General features: G+C 44.1%; 1 protein-coding gene across 9 annotated transcripts in view; it reads right to left on the bottom strand.

The window, feature by feature from the left end:
- The window catches only part of RBFOX1 (RNA binding fox-1 homolog 1), a 1,300,148-nt gene that overhangs the window by 939,060 nt on the left and 338,959 nt on the right, over positions 1 to 22,129 (bottom strand). The window lies entirely within an intron of this gene.

Here is a 22,129-nt window from a genome sequence, read left to right as displayed (position 1 = left end):
CAGGTCATGTTGACCCTGTAGATGAAATATCTCCAAGTCGTTCTGTCTTGACCCTCTCTGCTCAGGTCCTGCAAGCCCAGGACCATGTCTTCCCTGATCAAGTCTAACCATCTGGCATATGGTCTTCCTCTCTTTCCAATGCCCTCGACCTTTCCTAGCATCAATCCATCTTCCAAGGATCCATGCCTTCTCATGATGTGGCCAAAGTATGACAGTCTCAATTCGTCATCTTGACTCCCAGAGAGAGTTCTGGCTTGATCTGCTCTAGAACCTATTTGTTTGTCTTCTTGGCCATCCATGGTATTTTCAGCACTCTTCCCCAGCACCACATTTCAAATGTGTGGATTTCTTTCTGTTGGCTTTCTTCGCTGTCCAGCTTTTGCATCTGTACATGAGGCAGGCCCAGCTTCATCAGGGCTAGCCTGGAAGAAAAGACTCCTCCCTCCATAACTGTCATCTTCCGGCCTATGAGGAAGTTGACAAGGCAGGCCCAGCTTCATCAGGGCTAGCCTGGAAGAAGAGACTCCTCCCTCCATAACTGTCATCTTCCGGCCTATGAGGAAGTTGACCAGGCAGGCCCAGCTGCATCAGGGCTAGCCTGGAAGAAGAGATTCCTCCCTCCATAACTGTCATCTTCCAGCTTGCAAGGGAGTTGACCAGGCAGGCCCAGCTTCATCAGGGCTAGCCTGGAAGAAGAGACTCCTCCCTCCATAACTGTCATCTTCCGGCCTATGAGGAAGTTGACCAGGCAGGCCCAGCTTCATCAGGGCTAGCCTGGAAGAAGAGACTCCTCCCTCCATAACTGTCAACTTCCGGCCTGCGAGGGAGTTGACCAGGCAGACCCAGCTCCATCAGGGCTAGCCTGAAGAAGAAGAGCCCTCCCTCTAGTCCATCTGCCTTGGTCCAGGCCTCAGAGGGGGAGGAGAATGCTGGATCTGATCCCCTCCCCCCCTCACCATTCCCTTCTCCTTTTGTGTCGTGTCTTTTAGATTGTAAGCCTGAGGGCAGGGAACCATCTATTATCCCCTCTGTTGTAAGCCGCCCGGATTCCCAGTGATTGGGCGGCATATAAATAAATCCTATTATTATTATTATTATTATTATTATTATTGGAAACATGATGGCCTGGATGATGCTCACTTTAGTGTCCAGAGTTATGTCTTCACACTTTACTATCTTTTCCAGTAACTTCATACCTGCCCTTCTCAGTCCTAGTCTTCTTCTGATTTCTTGACTGCAGTCAAAAGTACTTACAGCTACTTTAGCTTTAGTAGCAGATCGATTTGATGTCGATAAGGCAGTTAATCCATTATGGGTTTTAGCCTGAACTTTGGAACCTACTTGGTTCTTTTACTCCTTGGACCACTTTTGCTCTGCTATTGATTTTTCAGGGTGCAACGGAGTATTTGGGGAGTAGTCGGTGGTGGAGAAGTGGATGAATGTAGAGCCCAAGTGTGTTCCTCCAGTGATGCATAGCACTCATGCATTAACCAGATCGGCTGTTGTTCTAACAATATGTTAGAAGGTTGTCAACTTTTCCTGACAGATTATCCCATATTGGTTTTGCAAAATAGAAGGCAGCCTAATTTTCATAGGAGCTCATTCAGCAAGCATGGGCAAAGAGTCCCGCCATATATCAACTGCTCATAACTATCGCTCGGAAACAACAGGAAAGCAAGCTGCATGCTTCTGCTAGAATTCATCAATGTAATTTTACTTCATGATTTATTAAGAGGGCAGGCAGAGGAAAGAAAATAGTGTGGGGCCTGCTTGCATTCAGGTTATCTAAGAACGGAAGCCACAATGTAGACAAGTTACCTTTTTTTTGGATTACAGCTTCCAAAATCTCCCAGCCTTCATGGCCACTACATAATAATAATAATAATAATAATAATAATAATAATAATTTCAAAGGCTGTCACTGAGAGGAGAGGGCTGGCCTATTCTCTGGTGTCACAGAGGATAGATCCAGGTCTAATGGTTTTAAGTTGCAGGAAGGCAGATTTCAACTGAACATCAGAAGGAACCTTCCAAGGAGAAGAGATCCCACTTCAACATCATGGAAGTGAGTGGGGCATATATATTTATATATACTATGTGACTATACACACACACACACACACACACACACACACACACACACCCCACTCATTTCCATGCCAGCATTCTCTGCAGATGCCAGCCACAGATGCTGGTGAAACGTCAGGAAGAAACACTTATAGAACATGGCCACAGAGACCAAAAAACCCACAAAAACTATGGATGCCGGCCAGGATAGCCTTTGACTTCACACTGCCAAAGGGATGGCTTGGATTGTGTCTTCCTGCCTTGCCAAATGGGGTTGGATTGAATGGCCCTTGGGGTCTCCTATAACTCTATGATGTTATGATTCTATGAAGGAGGGCATGGGTCCCCCAAAAGACAATGCAGATGACATACAGTACAATCTACCGAATGAGGCTTCCTCTACCACAGGACCAGGCTATAGAAATAATGCAGTCTGATACCACTTCAGCTGCCATGGCTCCATCCTACAGAATCCTGGGTTATGTGTTGTGAGGCACCAGCACTCTTTGGCAGAAAAGGCTGGAGACTTTGTAAAACTACGAATCCCAGCATTCCATTGTATGGAGGTACACCATTTAAAGTGGTGCTGAACTGCATTATTTCTACAGTGCTGATGCTCTCATAGATAGTTAACATGTCTTGAAAAAGACCTTCAAAAGCACACCCATCGTCCAGCTTGTGAAATGCAAGTAGATCACATCAGACACAATAAATCCCCTTCTTTTTAGTCCCTCCTTAGAAGGGCTGGCAAAAGCTCTGGGTTTTGTGATGAGAGGCAGCCGCATCTAGCTCTAACTTCAGCAGGCCTGCTGGACAAGGACACAGTGATCCTTCTGGCGGAGCGACGATTTGCACATTTCAGGGTGAGACTTTATAGAGCTGAGAATTTAATCCTGCCATTTTTACAGACCACACAGCGTGCAAGTGTGTGTGTGTGTGTGTGTGTGTGTGTGCGCGCGTTTCCTTCTTTTTGGCTGAGGGCTTTGAAAATGGAAAGGTGCCACGAAATACGACGTGGAGGATTTGGCATTACTCAGCAGCTCCATCCCAGCCTCGGCTGATATTAAATACCCACAGACTTGCCAAATACGCTGCGCGCTGTAATTAAATATCTAACGTGGCGCTTGGTTAGCATCTGCAAAGGTGCCTGCCTTTGATGACTTAATCTGTTCTTGCAGCTGAAGCCGGCAAATGTAGAAATTCCCTCTCATAGTTCCCTTCCTTGAGCTCAATCGCTTGGCCGGGAGATAAAACCAACGTCCTTTCTCAGCACATCCTGTAGCAATTGGTTTGAAATACTTGGCAAATGGAAGAATAAATTCAAAGCGGAAATATAGTTTTGAAGAATGGGTGTTCAATAAAGAAGGGAGGGATGGAATTCAACCAAGGAAAGAAAGGATAAAACCATGTCCAAGGAGTTATTTTTGAATACTGGGACCACTCCTTGGAGTAGGCCAGTATCATCAGACATGGTGCAGCAATATTATTGGAAGCTATCAACTTCCAGTGTTTGCCAAACAAGCCCAAAACCATTGATAGTGGGCTGTATTTTCAGTACACAGGTGGCAGGACAGTGTTTTATTTCTAAGGCAAGAGGAGATCACATTGTACCCATTAAGCTGCCCTTGGCATGAGATGAAAGACACCAGCAATGATGTATAATTGACCAACAACAACATAGCGATAGGAGTTTGTAGGCTGGTGCGGCCCACCAAGATCCCCTGTATCATATATCTATAGGCTTGGAATAAATTTGCCAAAGTGCCAGAAATATGTAGCAATAGGGTTCCACCTTTTGCAGATCTCCTTTGAAGCTTGGATTAAATCCCAAAATAGATTCACCATTCCAGTTCTGTGGGGGCCACTATTCACTACATGTTGGTTCCCTCTCCCATTCTAGAAATATGGGAGAAGTTCCTTTGGTTTCCACGTTTAAGCAAAATGACCTAATTTGAGAAAGGACAGAGGGCAGCCATCTCACTCTCCTTCCTTCCTTCCTTCCTTCCTTCCTTCCTTCCTTCCTTCCTTCCTTCCTTCCTTTCTTCCTTCTTTCCTGCCGTCCTTCCTTCTTTCCTTCCCCATCAAATCTAATTGTTTTTGAGGGTCCTTAGTAACAATTAACGTTAAAATGGGACTTCCAGTTAGCACACAACCTCTTTCTACTGGAATCTCTTTGCTGCGATACAATTTCTTCTAAGACGCTTCGACACACTTTATCCAGCGACCTCCCACAAAAGGCAGTAATAGTGACTTCAATGACATTTAAATAGCCTGTGTGCTAGAGAATTGCCACTATAAACTTTAGAAGAAGCAAACAGAAAATATCACAGCTGTACCTTTTTACGACCCATTCGGATAGGAAAGACATCTCCTTCTGATTTCATGAGAGCGGAGAAATCCCGTACCCAAAGAAACAGAGGACTGTTTAGCAGCATAAGAAAGAACCCTATACTATCTATCCATCATCTACCTTAGGGCCATCTACACTGGCTGGCAGCTACTATCTGAGATATCATATAGGCTTTTTCGTATCATATGGGGATGATGGGGAATGAACCGGGTTCCTTTTTTGAGCAATGTTCTTCTCCTTTTCCAGACAATGGAGAGCATTAGGAAAATATAATGCTTTGTTTCTCATTCTGAATAAGTATTTGGGACACATTTATGAAATCCCTGTAGGATGGTTTCCATATTGCTTTGTACCTATGTGTGCATCTGCATTGCAGAAATAATCCAGGCTAATGCTGCTTTAACTGCCCCTCACTCCTGGAACCTTCTTCCCCCGCGAACAAGAGCCATCACTTCTTTAACCAGCTTCAAAACGGAGTTGAGGACCGTCCTGTTCAGAAAAGCGTTCCCAGGCCTTGCATAATTGTCGCTTGCCTCCCTGGATGAAGATTAACCATCCATTATGAAGCCAAGCCCTCTCTCCAGTCCATCTGCCTTGATCCAGGCCTTGGAAGTAGAGAAGAACTGCTGGACCACATCACCTTCCCCACCACTACTCCCTTCTCCTTTTGTGTTGTGTCTTTTTAGATTGTAAGCCTGAGGGAAGGGAACCATCTAATTAAAAAGACTGTATGTACAGCGCTGTGTAAATTTACAGCACTTTATAAATAAAGGTTAATAATAATAATAATAATAATAATAATAATAATAATAATAATGGCTCCTTGTTATGGAATTCTGGGAACTGTAGTTTGTTTGGCACAGAGGTCTCTGATAGAGAAGGTGAAATATCTCACAAAACTACAAACCACAGAATTCCCTAGTATTCATCTTTGCACATGAATTTGGTGACATAAGACAGAGGCTGCTGTTGCAAAATGGATTCGCGATGGCGCTCAAGTCAACCTCCATCTTCTGCCATTTGCAAATTGGCAAGTCCTTAATAGTTAAACTAATTTTGTTTGCTTTAGCATTGCAGTCGCCTTTCCTCTTGGTGATTTAGTTTCCAGCACTTGATATATTATGCATGGAATTTAGCATTTTCTTTTTCTCTCCCTCTGTTGTTGTTGTTGACTTGCTTTTTTTAAAAAGAATAGTTATGTCAACAAAGTTATGGTGGCTGTTGATAACATGTAAAATAGGGTTGTTGTTGTTGTTGCTTTATAAGCCCGGGAAGCAGTCATTGATGTGCTTCCGCTACAATGCACAGAACTCAGCATGTTTCCTAAGATCTTTCTCTTTCAGGATTAAAACAAACAACATTTCCAAACCGCAAGGTAAGCGACTGCAGAATTAATATGCACAATACTGTGTCTTAAGGGAATGAAGCCTATTCTCTTGTATGAAGCTATTAATTTGTTTTGCAGGTGAATGCAAAGGATACAAGAAAGCAGGGATGATCTGTAGACCGCCCTGGCCTTAGTGCCAAATGCCAAGTCCGATTGGATTCCCTGGTCCTGTTGCTTCTCCAGAAATGTCTTGTTACTCTGAGCATCCCATTCAAATAATTCTGAGGCTGCATCTGCACTGCAGAATTAATGCAGTTTGACATCACTTTAACTGTCATGGCTTCATGCTACAGAATCCTGGGGTTTGCTGTGGCACCCAAGCTCTGTGACAGAAGAAGCTAAATACATCACAAAACTACACACCCAGAATCCCATAGCATTGACTCATGGCAGTTAAAGGAGTGTCAACCTGGATGGTGTCAAACAGCATTAACTCAACATGTGTTGGACTTCACTTTGGGGACCAGGGTTCAAATCTCAGCTCAGCCATGAAACCCACTGGGTGACCTTGGGCAAGTCAGATACTCTCAGCCTCAAGAGAAGACAATGGCAAACCCCTTCTGAAGAAACATGCCAAGAAGACCCTTAGAGTTGTCATACGTCAGAAATGACTTGAAAGCAAACAACAACAACAACAACACCATTCAAAAAAACATCAGAGCAAAAAATGATTTTATTGTGCAAGAAATGGCATTTCCGGCACAAAAAGTAGGCTTCCTCTGTAGAGCCCCCAAGACAACAGCATTTTCCCTGCAGAAAAATCATCTTTCCACACAAAACAAATGCTATTTCTGCGCACAAAATGTCCCCTCATATGTGGATTTTGTATCGAAAAGTTTTGCAAACAGCCTTCCAAAAGTGGCACTGTTTTTGAAGGCTTCCTTTCAGCAGCAAGAAAATGGCTAAAATCATTTGTGGCTTCCTTTGAGAACAGAATGAGCAAAGAATGACATCCCTGGCATGGATGGGGGAATTGCCCTCGAATGAAGAGAGATTTTAATTGTCTCCGGTTTCAAGATTATTCATGGAGCAGGACGACTGGAGCAAAATAATCTTCTGAAACAGACGAACAGCCTTTCCTCTTTGGCATCCGCATGAGTGCAGTGGATAGTTGCAGAAATGCACAGGGGGCACGAAAAATGAAGAGAGGTGAATGAAACATTAAACCGGATGGCAATAAAACAAAGGCCCAAATTATATACTCGGATGGAACAGATGACTGCATAAAAATTATATCAGATAATCAAATGCTGGAACCCGTAAGTCACTGCGATCACCTTGGCAGGCCTTCTGCAAATCATAATGAAAAACCTGCAGAGACGTGGCAATCCGGCGAAGCCTGGGCACTATTTAGAAAAGAGAGGAGACTCACTCGCTCCCATTTGAAGATGAGATTAAGAAAGGTGTTTTGTTGCACATACATCATTGCACCGCCTGGGATTAAGTGAGTCATAAAGGAACCTAGTACTGAAATCTCTCTATCACTGATTCCCCACTTTGCAAAACTCGATTTCAGTTGTACTGAAATCAAGTTTGCTAGCCTCTCTGTTGTAACCATTGAGACGTCTTGGTTGAAGCTACAAGAGGGCTGTCTCCCAGCTTCGTTGCAGAGCATCCTTTTGGGAGAGATAGGATATAAATATAAATAAAAATTATTAATTATTATTATTATTATTATTATTGCTATTATTATTATTATTATTATTCCTGCCCCAGTTTGACCCATTTGCTGCCACACACACTTGTTTTAATCCAAAGTGAAATCAGTTTGCAAGGCCACATGGGACTCCCATTACAGAGCCACATCAATGCAAGGGGCTGTTTCTACTACGCTCCCCATATTGTGAAGTCGAAGGCTTTCATGGCCGGCATCCATAGTTTTTTGTGGCTTTTTTGGACTATGTGGCCATGTTCTAGAAGAGTTTATTCCTGACGTTTCCCCTGCATCTGTGGCTGGCGTCTTCAGAAGCATTTTAGATCACAAATTGCCAATTTGCAGCATTGTAGCTCTAATGTCTGATCATTTTCAGACCACTGATTGAACCACGTCGACGAAAAGTGTGGAATCTGCAAAGGCCTAACTCTGGGCCGCCGTGACGTTTCTGAACCTGCGATGCAAACATTGGCACTTCCGTCCGGGTGATGCCAGGCTGTGAAAGGTCAGGTTTAGGATCATGTTTGGTCATTCGTGGCTGTAAATTGTGAATCCTCAGCAGTTACAACATTGTGTAATTCCATTTGATGATATTATAACTGCTGGACACAATGCCAAACTGAAACGTTAAGCTTCTTTCAGATGCTTTGATGAAACAGAGCAGAGGTGAATCTTCCGGGAGGGAAAAATAACATTTCCGTTAATTGCTTTTCTCTCTCTCAAGAGGTGATAGCTTTTTCCTCCTCCCCCTTTAGTTCCTTCTTAAAACAACCCATGTGTCATGGATCCCAGTTCTTTTTGTTTGGTCTTTTATGTTTTTAATACTGCAAAGATAATCCCATGCATTACTAATGTGTGCAAACAAATGGAACGATGCCCTCCAAGCGAATTATTGCCAACAGACAATTAAAGCAACATTGTGAGCTGACCAAGTGCACCGTTTAAAATTCATTTCAGGGGATTCCCTTTGCAGATTCCAAGGCAATTGATAGCTGCCAAAGATGCTCTTTGGATGTAAGCAGGCATTTCATTTGCCCTAAAATTATGGATGGTTGGTTGCTTAGACAGCAGGACAAAAAGAAACCTTCAGCTTGAGTGTAACAGATGTGAAAGTCTCCAAGTCCAATGCATTTTTTCCTAATACCACTTGTATTCATCCCAGTCCTTGTTTCATCTCTGGTTGTGATACCTTTTTCTTCCTGGATGCAAATTCATGCATACTTTGGTACCTGGTTTTCCATCACTTTTCAATGATGATGTAATTGATCTTTCAAGCAGACAATGCAAATATAACTTATGGGACTTATGGCGTCGAACTGCATTATTTTAACAGTGTAGACGCACCCTTGATTTCCTTTTGCAGACCTTTGCTTCAATTAATAAAGTGACCCTACTTCCATCCCATTGCTTCACCTTTTTATTCCACTTCCAAGCACAAACATTTCAGTTTTTATGTATACTGAGTAACATTTATCCCCGCTGATATGGACCCCATGTAGAATAACCAGGATTCCCATCGTCTTGTTGTTGTCTCTATCATTTTATTATTGCTATTGTTATTTGTGAATTTTAAATGTTGCATGGGAAGGAGGGATAATGGATTTCATTCTGTATTGTACTTTTACGTATACTGGAAGCCACGTCAATCCAGCCGGAGAGGCGGGATATAAATAAAATTTTATTTATTAATTATTATTATTATTATTATTATTATTATTTACTTAAACTGTATTCGGTAGAAAATGGGTGTGCATGTTGTTGTTCTTCTCATAGAGGCAACTCAGTATCAACAGTGGATGAAACATAGGCAAAGGTCTTTTATGCAATAAGGTTCCCTTCCCCTTTTGGTCCCAAATGTGGCAATTTCTAGTTAAAAATGATGGATGGTGTCTGGGCGCATTTGCTCTGGACAGAGTCTTGAGTGAGACTCAATCAATCATTCTGAATAGGAAATCAGGACTAATGCACTAAAACAATATCCGTAATGTGCCCTGTCCATCCATCACAACCCACCTGAGCTGCAGTCGAGGGACCTTCTCGAACATTATGGGATTGACAGTAGATGTTAGAGTGCCACCTGAGAGTTGGTTACTCAAATGGTGAAAAATAAGCTTCTCAGAGCTTTGCACATGCTTGCAGCAAGGTACTGGGAATCTGAAGTCTTACTGGACTGATACTGGTTCCTTCCTCAGCAATGAACGGCAGCGTCAATCCATTTCTATGATTTGGGGCCAGGATAGAAAAAAAGAACTATCTTCTCCTATCTAAACCTGCCAGAAAGATAAGATCCTAACCCTGCAACGCAAGGCTGGCGGTTGCACATGGCAAGGTCTTCTCTGTAGCAGCACCTCGATGGTGGAGCTTCCTCCCAAGTGGATTTAGGGGCAATACAGACTGGCACTTTGTGCCCACCTGCATGCGTACTAGGGCTGAACTATGGCTGAACATTCACATGCTCCAAGCCCTAGTTCTGCCATCCGGCTGCCATTATGATGTGCGCCCATCCACACGGTGCATGCCATCATCCCTGTGGCATAGTGCCCAAATGGTGCTGGATGGAAGAGGCATCATCATGGTGCGCAGATGCAAAAAGAACCCACCAAGAACCTGCTGGAGGCCGTAGTGTGTGGTTGCCACAGCCTTCTTCAGGAGCAAAACTGGGCAGCATGGAGCTGCCCAACTGTAGAGGCCCTCAAACTGTTTCTATCCCTCCGACTATTACTGCATATCCTGCATTATTTTGGGATTACAAATATTTTATTATATTACAATGCCACTTACATAGAGGCCAAGGATCATGAACCTTGACAGGCCATGGTGACCTTTAAGTGGACTTCTCATGAGTGGTCACATAGACCTGGAAGCATGTGTAAAGGACCCATGTAACTTAATGGGTGTTACTACTCCTGCTATGTGCATTTCCTCTCAAAGGTGACAGACAAAGGCTTGAAGTTGAAAGCTTTCACGGCTGACATCCATAGATTTTTGTGGGTTTTTCAGGCTACGTGGCCATGTTTTGGAAGAGTTTATTCCTGATGTTTCTCCAGCCGCAGATGCTGATGAAACGTCAGGAATAGACTCTTCCAGAACATGGTCACGTAGCCCGAAAAACCTACAAGAAACAATAGACAGAGGTTTGTTAATGCCTAAACCATTAAGCCAATCTTTCTGCTAGCACCCATGGTAGATGAGCCAGGGTAGTTAAAGCAGTCTCAAACTGGATTATTTCTGCAATGTGTTTGGACACTAGCAATTTGGATTACACTAGCAAACAGATAAGATGGTACTGTTCTGCTTTTGGTCCTTGGAATTGTGCTCCATGCTGGACAGAAGTTCAACAACTTATTCATTTTTCACGACAGAAAAATAAATGCACTGCATGCCATTGCTCGACTTTCTGGGCTCTGGTTTATACTGGGGAAGAAACCATTCTGCCATTGGAAGTAAAGAACATACTTACAGAATGACTCTGTAATTATGATTTCCTTATTGGCGTTTGCACACATTTGCCTTACATTCCACACTTTGTGTGCAGCATGCAAAGTCCCATTGATTGAAGGAAATACATTTTCTGTTGCAATTAAGCTTGGCTATTGTTTTGCATAAAATTGATTGATAAAACAATACTAATCCACTTGAAACCTGATGAACAGTGACAAGCATGAAATAAAAGAATCCACTGGGAGTGGGGAAAGTCGCCTTGGCTGCGTTTCCCAGTTATCTTCAAAACATTGTAACAAACTGTATTATTAATTTAACACAGTCACAGGAATGGGATCTGAACTTCTCAGCTGGTTGACTGAACAGACTCAGCATGGGCAGCTCCAGGTGAGATAGCCTCTGCATGCACTGCCAATGCTCCGCTCCATTTCATTGAAATGTGCAGGCGCTTCATCCATTCTTTATAGTGCATTTTATATTAGAGGTAGAATTGGTAGGTAGAATTGGTAGAATTTCCAACAAATTTTGCCTAAAATCAAATCCTTGGAGGTTCTTACTTGGCAAACTTCCAAACACTAACATTTGGGTCAATGCACGAAACATATGTTGGTGGCTTTAGCACAATCTGCCTTGTCAGTTGTACTCACGCATACATATATGTTGTTGTTGTGTGCCTTTGAGTCAATTCTGACTTATGGCAACCCTATTGAGGAGGGAGCAAGCTTGTTTTCTGCTGCTCCAGAGAGTAGGACCCAGAACAATGGATGCAAGCTACAGGAGAAGAGATTCCACCTCAATATTAGGAGGAACTTCCTGAGCGTAAGGACTGTTTGCCAATGGAACTAACTCCCTTGGAGTTCAGTGGAGTGTTTTTCTTTGGAGAGCTTTAAACAGAGGCTGGATGTCAGGGATACTTTGATTGAGAGTTCCTGCATGGCAAAATGGGGTCAGAATAGATGGCCCTTGTGGTCTCTTCCATCTCTATGATTCTATGAGTCTATGATTCCATCACCATGAGAATGTCAACTTACCCGAGGTCACCCAGTGGGTTCACATGGCTGAGCCAGGACTCAAACCCTGCTCTTCAGAGTCATAGTCCAATGCTCAAACCACTACCCACCACACTGTCTCTGCACATATAAATACATAGTGTGTGTGTGTGTGTGGGGGGGATAACCAATACCTTCCAATACATTATTTTTTGAAAAAATAAATAAGAATATAACCCTGATCCAATCACCAATGAGAAATTTATCAATTCCTTACATTTAGAGCTCATGTTTTTGGTCAAGACACTCAAGGAGGAACACACAGACCCCTCTCCTTGCATTTTTACCTTCACAATATCCCTATGAGGTTGGTTAGGTTGACAGATAGTGATGTAGCCTACTCTGTCAGGGAGCTCTGATGTCACAGCAAACTATAAATCCCAGGATGCCATAACCTTGAGCCATAATTAACATGGCAGTGAAAGCGGTACCAGGCTGCATTATTTCCGCAGTGCAGACAAAGCCATAGAAGTGAGGGAGGAAAATAGATTGAAATCATGGATGCAGTTTTTCCCGTAGAGGTTACAAGGTCGAGCTATCATTTCCCATAATGTCTCTCCTAAACAGCACCGCTCCCTAATTTTAGCAAACAAATCCACTCTCGCCCGCTTTTTTTTTGGGGGGGGGGGATGAAATTTATTTGCATTGCACCGTAAACCTCTGTTGAATGTTCATCATGCATCAGGTAAACGTTCCCAAAGCAGCACTACAAGACTGGGAAGGTGAAAGGCATTGTTCATCAAATGTCAGCCTCGGAAAGCAGCCTGCTATTAAAGCAGCAGTGGTCCTGTAATCAAGGCAAATCTGGTCCAAAAGCAGGGAAATGCCTTTGTAACGTTGAGAAGGCGAGGGAGCAGAAGTCGGAAATCAACGGTGACAGTAATTTCCATGCATCCTAATGCTGAAACCCATCCTTTTCCCCTCCTTTGCCGGTGGAGACAATTGAGAGAGCAACATTCCTCTTTTACCATTTCACAACTCAGAATTATACAAATCCAGGGAGCTGTCCCTTTTTGCTACGGGTTGTTGTTATGTGCAGCAATGTGGGACATACAGACAATCACCAAACAAACCCCTCTCTCTTCCATGCCAGCGTTCTCTGAAGATGCCAAAGCCACAGATGCTGGTGAAACATTGGGAATAAACTCTTCTAGAACATGGCCTCAAAGCCCAAAAACCCACAAAAAGCTATGGATGCCAGCCAAAAGCAAAACTGACAGGGCCCATGTATATCCCAGGAGTAAAGTTGTGTTTAGGGTGGGAAAGAAGGTTAAAAGGGGAACATTTCTATGTTTATTGCTGCAACAGGGTCTTGTTAGCTCAGCCACCTGTAAAATAGCTTTGAGTTTTGCAACAGCCCTACAGAAATAAATAGCTTTGTCTAACATAACATACTCAATTTTCTGTTTATTATTATTTGCTGAGGGAAACTAGAAGCCAAACACTTTTTATCCCATCAGCAACGTTGCAAATGTTAATCCAAATGCATCTGAGCAAGTAGAGTTAAGTCTGCAAAAGCTCATGCTGCCAACTTCTTTCTTTCAGTTAGTCTCAAAGATGCTGCAAGATCTTTCTACATATTGACTTTACAGACTAACATGTCTCTATCTTTACATTCATTAACATCGGGTCCTTAAGACATCAACATGCAGTACGTTTACCCATTCAACTCTTTGGACAACTTTATTTTTTGGCCTGAGATCATCTGAGCATTATATGGCTCATCTCTACAAATTCTCCTGACTCCAAGAGAATTGGGTGAAGCATTCGCACGCCCACCTTCTGCCACTTAATCTAGCCGGGGCAATTCATTTCAGAGTAAATTCATTGGCACGTAACCTCTGCCAAAACTGTCCCATCTACAGTACAGACTCATTTGATCCTCATTTATTCCCTGATCAAGAAATGGATTCACTTTCTGTTGCCCGGTGTCTATTGCAACGTAATAAATTGACTCAAATGATGTGTGTAAGTGTGTTGCCCAAGACAGATGAATATTTCATGGGACAAGCCAGGCCACAGAGAAGAAGAAAAAATACCCAGCGGTTTATTGAAATCCTGATCAGAAATAGCTGTGATCTTTGCCTCTTGAAACTGAGCTGGTGTTTTCCATTGAACTGTACGCTTGTCGAGTTCATCAGAGTTATGTACTGAGTTATGGACAACTATAAGATGTACATGGGAGATGTACATTATACGAAACGTGCTTCTGATGATTTTTTTTTATGAAGACCACACACCTCTCCCTCTATGGAGGTTCATTTCTTGGAATCTGGAGGCTAGGAGTAAAATTCATGCTGATGATGGCAAAGTCTGAAGAATCCAAACAAGGCAGTGTTGCACTTTTAATATCACAATGCAGACATATGCTATACATTATTTATAGGAGAAGCCAGGATATGCATTTCATTATGTATTAAAAATGGTTAATTACGTACCTGGAAGAGGAGACTTCAGAACCTGTGCCATAAATCAGTACTTAGGCTTCTTTCTTTCTTTCCTTCTTCCTTTCTAAAAAAGTTCTGAGTCATTTCACTTGAACTGGTAGCAAAGGTTCATAACTTTTTATTACAGCGATATTAATTATTCTCCAGAAACATTCCTGTCTGTCGTAGAGTTATGTACATGAGATATACGCTGTGAATATTAAAGCTGATAATACTCGGAGGAAAGAAGGGACGTGTGTATAGAAAATGTAATTTTGAAACGCTTGCTGCCTTACGGTTGTTTGATGGAGGAAGAGAGAGGAGAACGCCTTGCAGGGGCAGAGGCTGGTGGCTTCCATGTTTGAGAGCAATGGATCCACTGCTGATTTCAGTCCAAACTTTTATGGGGCTGTTCAGGATTTTGGACCCTCAACCCAAAATAGGTTCATCTGGGTTAGCTCTTTAACGTTTGGACTAAAACTCAGAGAGGACTGACAGGGAAGTCGCCAACCGTCACCAACAGAAAGTGCCTGCTTCTAGGTGAGGTGTCTCAATATGTGCATTATCTTCTTCCTGTAGGACTCCTACAAAGGCCACAAAAAGGAGGTAGGCTGCATCACATTTCCACAAGGTGTCCACACTTCCAAGGAATATCTGACCAGCAGTTGGCCAACATCCCAAGCAAAGTCAGAGGGAGAGAAGAAGCAGACCTAGTTCCATAATCCCTAAGGTCAAAAGCAGATAAGGGCCCTCACTTTATCCCAACTGCCACTGTCCTGGTCTTGGAAAGAGAGAAGAAGAGATAGGCAAAGCTTCACCAAGCCCAGAAGCAGATCAATGGTCCTTCTGCCATCTCAACTGCCATTGCCTTGGCCTTGGAGGGAGAGAAGAAGGGGCAGGTGAAGCTCCATCATGCCTAGGCCCAGAAGCAGATCAGTGGCCCTTCTGCCATCTCAACTGCCATTGCCTTGGCCTTGGAGGGAGAGAAGAAGGGGCAGGTGAAGCTCCATCATGCCTAGGCCCAGAAGCAGATCAGTGGCCCTTCTGCCATCTCAACTGCCATTGCCTTGGCCTTGGAGGGAGAGAAGAAGGGGCAGGTGAAGCTCCATCATGCCTAGGCCCAGAAGCAGATCAGTGGCCCTTCTGCCATCTCAACTGCCATTGCCTTGGCCTTGGAGGGAGAGAAGAAGGGGCAGGTGAAGCTCCATCATGCCTAGGCCCAGAAGCAGATCAGTGGCCCTTCTGCCATCTCAACTGCCATTGCCTTGGCCTTGGAGGGAGAGAAAAAGGGGCAGGTGCAACTCCATCTTGTCTAAGACTAGAAGCAGAACATGGACAAAGGGTTCAAATTACAAGAGAAAAAAAAATCTCACTTAAACATTAGGAAAAACTTGCTGGAGATAAGAGTAGTAAGACATTGGGGTAGATTACCTTACAGCAGTGGTTCTCAACCCTCCTAATGCCACAACACTTTAATATCGTTCCTCACATTGTGGTGCCCCTCAACCATAAAATTGCTGTGTCTCAGTTCCTAAGACCATTGGAAATATGTGTTTTGCAATGGTCATAGGCAACTCCTGTAAAAGGGTCATCTGACCCCCAAAGAGGTGGACTTTCCTTTCTTGGAGGTCTTTAGATAGAAGTTGGAAGGCCTTTTTTCAGGAGTACTTTAATAGTGTTCCTTGAGGTATCTTCCAGCTCTATACATCTATTATTCTAAACTGCTCTAGCTTCTCAGAATGGTTTGCATGCTTTTAGTGTATTTAAATTACTCTTACCATAAAAGAAATGTTTTTAAATATTGGGAATTATTATATTATGTGTTGACCTGATATGCTTGGATGTAGGGCAGGCATGAATACTTAAATAAATGAATGGATTTATATTTCATATTAGGATGCGCAAGCACAGCCTTAGGAACTGGTTGAAGTCTCTGATACAAGCGCACACATTACTGAAGGAGCACTTCAGAGGCAAATCTCACCAGATCAAATTTCTCTCCCTAAACTAGATGGGTTTTTGTGTAGCTCCCTCTTTCCAATCTGCCTCTAATTCTCATTTCTTCTGTTTTTTAACGATTGCATATAAAGCTTGACTAGGGGCAAAAATCGGCTTCAAACTAATACCGCGAGTGGAGTAGACCTTTGCCGTCATATTGAGAAATCAATGATATATTAAAAGACTTTTTAATTAGACCACTGTGGTCCTGAACTAGCTCTTGGTTACAAAGATTAAATAATGGCTTGTGGCATTCTCATAGCAAGACTCGCTCATAGAGGAAACTTATTGACTCCGCGGTGGAGTTAGGAGAGCTGTTGAGGGCTTCAGAGAAGGAAATTCAGTTCAGGGGGAATAAAGTACTGAGGCTTTCCACCCCAATGCCGCAGAAAAAGAACAGAGCATTTTAATTAAGCGTTTCTGCTTGTTGACAAGGACAGATTCCCCTCCCATTTTTAGCCAGTGCACCATAGTGCTTTGCATACTGGAATACAACTAGGGAAATACTGGATTGAACATCTACTCAACTGGGCACAAAGCTGACTGGGCCAGACACTCTTAGTACATATATTAGTATCATGTACATGGCACATGATCTTCAGGATAATAACTAAGCCACGGGGAAAATGTATACACTACCTTTGGCATGTACAAGAGCCCCTTAGTTCAGAAATCCAGGCCTCAGGAGTGGAAACACAGAAAACCTTTATTCAGAACATGAGCCGAACATGAGTTACACAGCAGCTAGAGATGCCAATACGATACTAGGCTGAATTAATAGAAGTGTAGTTTCTAGATCAAGAGAAATAATAATACAGCTCTATTCTGCTTTGGTCAGGCCTCACCTGGAATAATACGTCCTGTTCTGGGCACCATAATTCAAAAAGGATGTGGAGAAGCTGGAGCATGTCCAAATGAAGGTGACCAAAATGGTGAAAGGTCTGGAAACCACCAAGTCCCATGATGAGCAGCTTAGGGAGCTGGGTATGTTTAGCCTGGGGAAGAGAAGGTTAAGGGGTGATATGATGGCCCTGTTTAAATATTTGAAGGGATGAGGTTGGAGCAAGCTTGTTTTCTGCTGCTCCAGAGACTATAAGACAAAGCAATGGATTCAGACTGCAAGGAAAGAGATCCCAGCTAAACATCAGGAAGAACATCTTGATGGTAAGAGCTGGAATATGATCTTTCAGAGTTTGGTGGAGTCTCCTTCTTTGGAGGCTTTTAAACAGAGGTTGGGTGGCCATCTATCATCGGGAAGGCTTTGATTGTTTATTCCTGAATGGCAGAATGGGGTTCGATTGGATGGTCCTTTGGGATCTATGATTCCATAAAACTATAGATGGTCTTCATAATCCATAGTTGTTTGTTGTCTGGACTAACTAGTAAGACTTAGCAAAGCATAATTAAAGCACAGACAACACCCAAACATTATTCTCCAGATCTATATAGACTCGCCTGCAGACATAGTGATCTTATTGTTAGTCCCAGCTAGAGTAGACCCACTGAATCAATGAATGTTGCCTATGTGTCAAGTCATGAGTCAACAGTTGACTCATTGCGTCTACACTAATGAGGACAAACCAATAGGAAACCAAACGTTTAGCATTTCCAAGGGGGTTATCAAGCATGACTTGTCCGAGGTCCTTCCTGGTAGCTGCTATTTGATACTGCTTCGTATTTGTCCTAAATAGGATGAAGCTGTTCACCTGTACCATTCTGACTCCTGATAAGACTTCAGGCAGTAGCTATGTGATTTCTTTTTGGCAAAGAATTGTTAAAAGAAGTCACATTTCAGTGATCACCAAAGTAAAGTAAACCCATGTTTCCTTGACACATCCACGGCACAATTTTAGATTAAATGTGTAATACGGGCGAGAGACAGTGGTGCAGGTAATACTAGAAAGGTGTTTTATTCTTCATTTAAAACAGCAGCACAAGCAGCCAACCCTTCATTTCAAGCTCCAGAAAAGCAAAATCTCGTGACTGTAATACATGGCTATGTGGGTTAATACATCATTCCCCCACCTGAGTATCCACAGGCATTCACCTAGCTCTCCAAATTATAAATAAATCTCTGTGTCTAGGAATGTGTCTTGATGAAAACCCGGGTTGCCTGGTCCCACACAGTAGGAACGTCTTTCCGCAGCGTTAAAATATTGTCAGAAAGCAGAAACGTAGAGTTAGTGGATGATGTTAACAGGCTGCTTGCTGTTCGGTGACATCAAATGCGTATGCTGAAGACATCCCCCGCCTCAAATTAAGATTAATAAACTGGAGCCACTCACAACCTATAAACTAGCATCTCCAACATACTATGCAGTACAATGCAGGACATAGGTTTTGCCTCTGAGTGCAATGCAGAGCCAAGGAAGAGCTATAGAGGCACAATCCTGCAATTTTTGGACTGGCTTTATTGTCCCCTTAGGAGAAGGAATGATACACTGTGGGAGAACTGGTACCAGTGGCATTAAAACATCATACATCTGCCTGGATGCATTTATATATACAGTGGACCCTTGTTATATGATGGGGTTTGGTTCCAAGATCCCCCGTGGATAACAAAATCTGTGGATGCTCAAGTCCCATTAAATATAATGACATAGCAAAATGGTGTCCCTAATAAAAACTGGAAAATCAAGGTTTGATATTTGAAATTTATACTTTCCTCATCTTGCAGTGATCCCCAACCATACAATTACTTTCGTCTCGGTTCCTAAGACCATTGGAAATCTGTGTTTTCCAATGGTCTTAGGAGACCCCGTGAAAGGGTCGTTCGACCCCCACAGGTGTCCAACCCATAGGTTGAGAACCGCTGTCCTTGTCGTACCCTCCAAAATCCTGCTGTTGAAACCACTCAACAGTGGGTGAGCACAGATGTATCTATCCTTTTCTCTGTCATGGGGCTCATTGGGACAGCCACCTGGAGAGACCCTTGGGGGAGACAGCTCTCTCTCTCAGCTTACCCTGATCATTAATGAGCTGGACATGTCACCATACGTCCCCTTGCTTTTCCGTGTGTGAGAAATAATAATAATAATAAGTTTTATTTATAAACCATTATTCCGTGTTGATCATAGCGGTATACAGGTAAAAATTGCAATATCAAATACAAAATACAGGATAAAAATTGCAATACTGTAATGTAATGCCTCAGAGGGAGCGATCAGGCAGACCAGCAACATCTTGGACTGCCTGAGGGAAGAGGCCCCTCCCTCCTCAACTGTCATCTTGGCCTCAGAGGGAGCGATCAGGCAGACCCAGCAACATCTTGGACTGCCTGAAGGAAGAGGCCCCTCCCTCCTCAACTGTCATCTCGGCCTCAGAGGGAGCCATCAGGCAGACCCAGCAACATCTTGGACTGCCTGAAGGAAGAGGCCCCTCCCTCCTCAACTGTCATCTCGGCCTCAGAGCGATCAGGCAGACCAGCAACATCTTGGACTGCCTGAAGGAAGAGGCCCCTCCCTCCTCAACTGTCATCTCGGCCTCAGAGGGAGCGATCAGGCAGACCCAGCAACATCTTGGACTGCCTGAAGGAAGAGGCCCCTCCCTCCTCAACTGTCATCTTGGCCTCAGAGGGAGCCATCAGGCAGACCCAGCAACATCAGGGACTGCCTGAAGGAAGAGGCCCCTCCCTCCTCAACTGTCATCTCGGCCTCAGAGGGAGCCATCAGGCAGACCCAGCAACATCTTGGACTGCCTGAAGGAAGAGGCCCCTCCCTCCTCAACTGTCATCTCGGCCTCAGAGGGAGCCATCAGGCAGACCAGCAACATCAGGGACTGCCTGAAGGAAGAGGCCCCTCCCTCCTCAACTGTCATCTTGGCCTCAGAGGGAGCCATCAGGCAGACCCAGCAACATCAGGGACTGCCTGAAGGAAGAGGCCCCTCCCTCCTCAACTGTCATCTCGGCCTCAGAGGGAGCCATCAGGCAGACCCAGCAACATCTTGGACTGCCTGAAGGAAGAGGCCCCTCCCTCCTCAACTGTCATCTCGGCCTCAGAGGGAGCCATCAGGCAGACCAGCAACATCAGGGACTGCCTGAAGGAAGAGGCCCCTCCCTCCTCAACTGTCATCTTGGCCTCAGAGGGAGCCATCAGGCAGACCCAGCAACATCAGGGACTGCCTGAAGGAAGAGGCCCCTCCCTCCTCAACTGTCATCTCGGCCTCAGAGGGAGCCATCAGGCAGACCCAGCAACATCTTGGACTGCCTGAAGGAAGAGGCCCCTCCCTCCTCAACTGTCATCTCGGCCTCAGAGGGAGCCAGCAGGCAGACCAGCAACATCTTGGACTGCCTGAAGGATGAGACTTCTCCCTCCTTTAACTGTATTTTTATTGTATTAACGATTTTACTGTACACCGCTATGATCATCGCGGAATAGCGGTCTATAAATAAAACATATTATTATTATTATTATTAATACATAAATAAAACTTCAATAAAAACATTTCAAAGTACAGATTAAAACCATACATCAAATCCAGGCCAGCTAAATGTGCTTGGTAATGCTATACATATAGGGGGGAGTCATATATCATCAAGGAACATCAGGGAAGGCTTGCCGAAACAGGAAGGTCTTAAGTCTCTTTTTAAAGAGCTCCAGGGAGGTGGCAAAGCGGAGTTCCTCAGGAAGGGTGTTCCAGATCCCAGGGGCTGAGATAGAAAAGGCCCTTTGTGAGGTTGATACATATCTCGCTATTGGGATCCTCAACAGATTCTTCCCAGATGACCTGAGTGTGCGGGGCGGACTATATGGGGAGAGGCGGCCCAAGCCATTTAGGGCTTTATAGATTATAACCAACACCTTGTATTGTGCCCGGAAGCGAACAGGCAGCCAATGGAGATCATGCAGAATCGGTGTTATATGGATGGCCCCGGGACATCCAGTGACCAACCTAGCTGCCATATTCTGCACTAGCTGAAGCTTCCAGGTTTGGTACAAGGGTTGCCCCATGTAGAGGGCATTACAGAAATCCAACCGAGAGGTTACCAGAGCATGTACCACTGTTTCAAGGTCCTCCCGGCCTAGGTAGGGTCGCAGCTGGTGTATCAGCCGAAGCTGATAACAGGTGCTCCTGACTGTCGCATCCACCTGAGAAGTCAGCTGGAGCGACAAGTCCAAAAGCACCCCCAAACTGTGAACTGAGTCCTTCAGGGGGAGTGTGACCCCATTCAGGACAGGTGGACAAATTTCACCACCCGGACCAGGGGAGCCTATCACTAGTACTTCCGTTTTCTCTGGATTCAAGCTGAGTTTGTTTTTCCTCATCCAGCCGTGTGGCTGTGTGGAGCGGGAAAGCGGGTAATAAGAGGCTTTAAAAGTAGGATGGGGGGGACACTTCTGGTTTCTGCAGTTGTACAATGGTCATAAATGTGAATTGGAAGAAATGTCAGATGGATGACATCCCAGTTACTGAATACCACAACAGCCATTATTGCAGAAGAGGGTGACCAAAATGATTCTGGAAACCATGCTCTATGACAGTGGTTCTCAAATGCCTTTTTCATGTTGTAGTGACCCCCAACCAGGGACGTAGCCAGGATTTAAGGAAAGGGGGGGGGGCAGACTACGTGCAACCATTTTACATGCTACAGTGGACCCTTACGTGGGGATCCATTAATGGAATTAATGGAATAGGGGGTCCGGACCCCACAGACCCCCCCCCCCCCCCCCCAGCTATGTAACTGCTCCAATCAATGGTCTTGGATCCTAAGACCATCGAACATATGTGTTTTCCGATGGTCTTAGGAGACCCCTGTGA

Source organism: Sceloporus occidentalis, unplaced genomic scaffold (genome assembly GCF_023333645.1).
Source record: "Sceloporus occidentalis isolate IW3139 unplaced genomic scaffold, rSceOcc1.0.p SCAF_10, whole genome shotgun sequence".
Classification (NCBI taxonomy): domain Eukaryota; kingdom Metazoa; phylum Chordata; class Lepidosauria; order Squamata; family Phrynosomatidae; genus Sceloporus; species Sceloporus occidentalis.
Note: the sequence above shows the minus strand (reverse complement) of the source record. Positions and strands in the feature narration are given on the sequence as shown.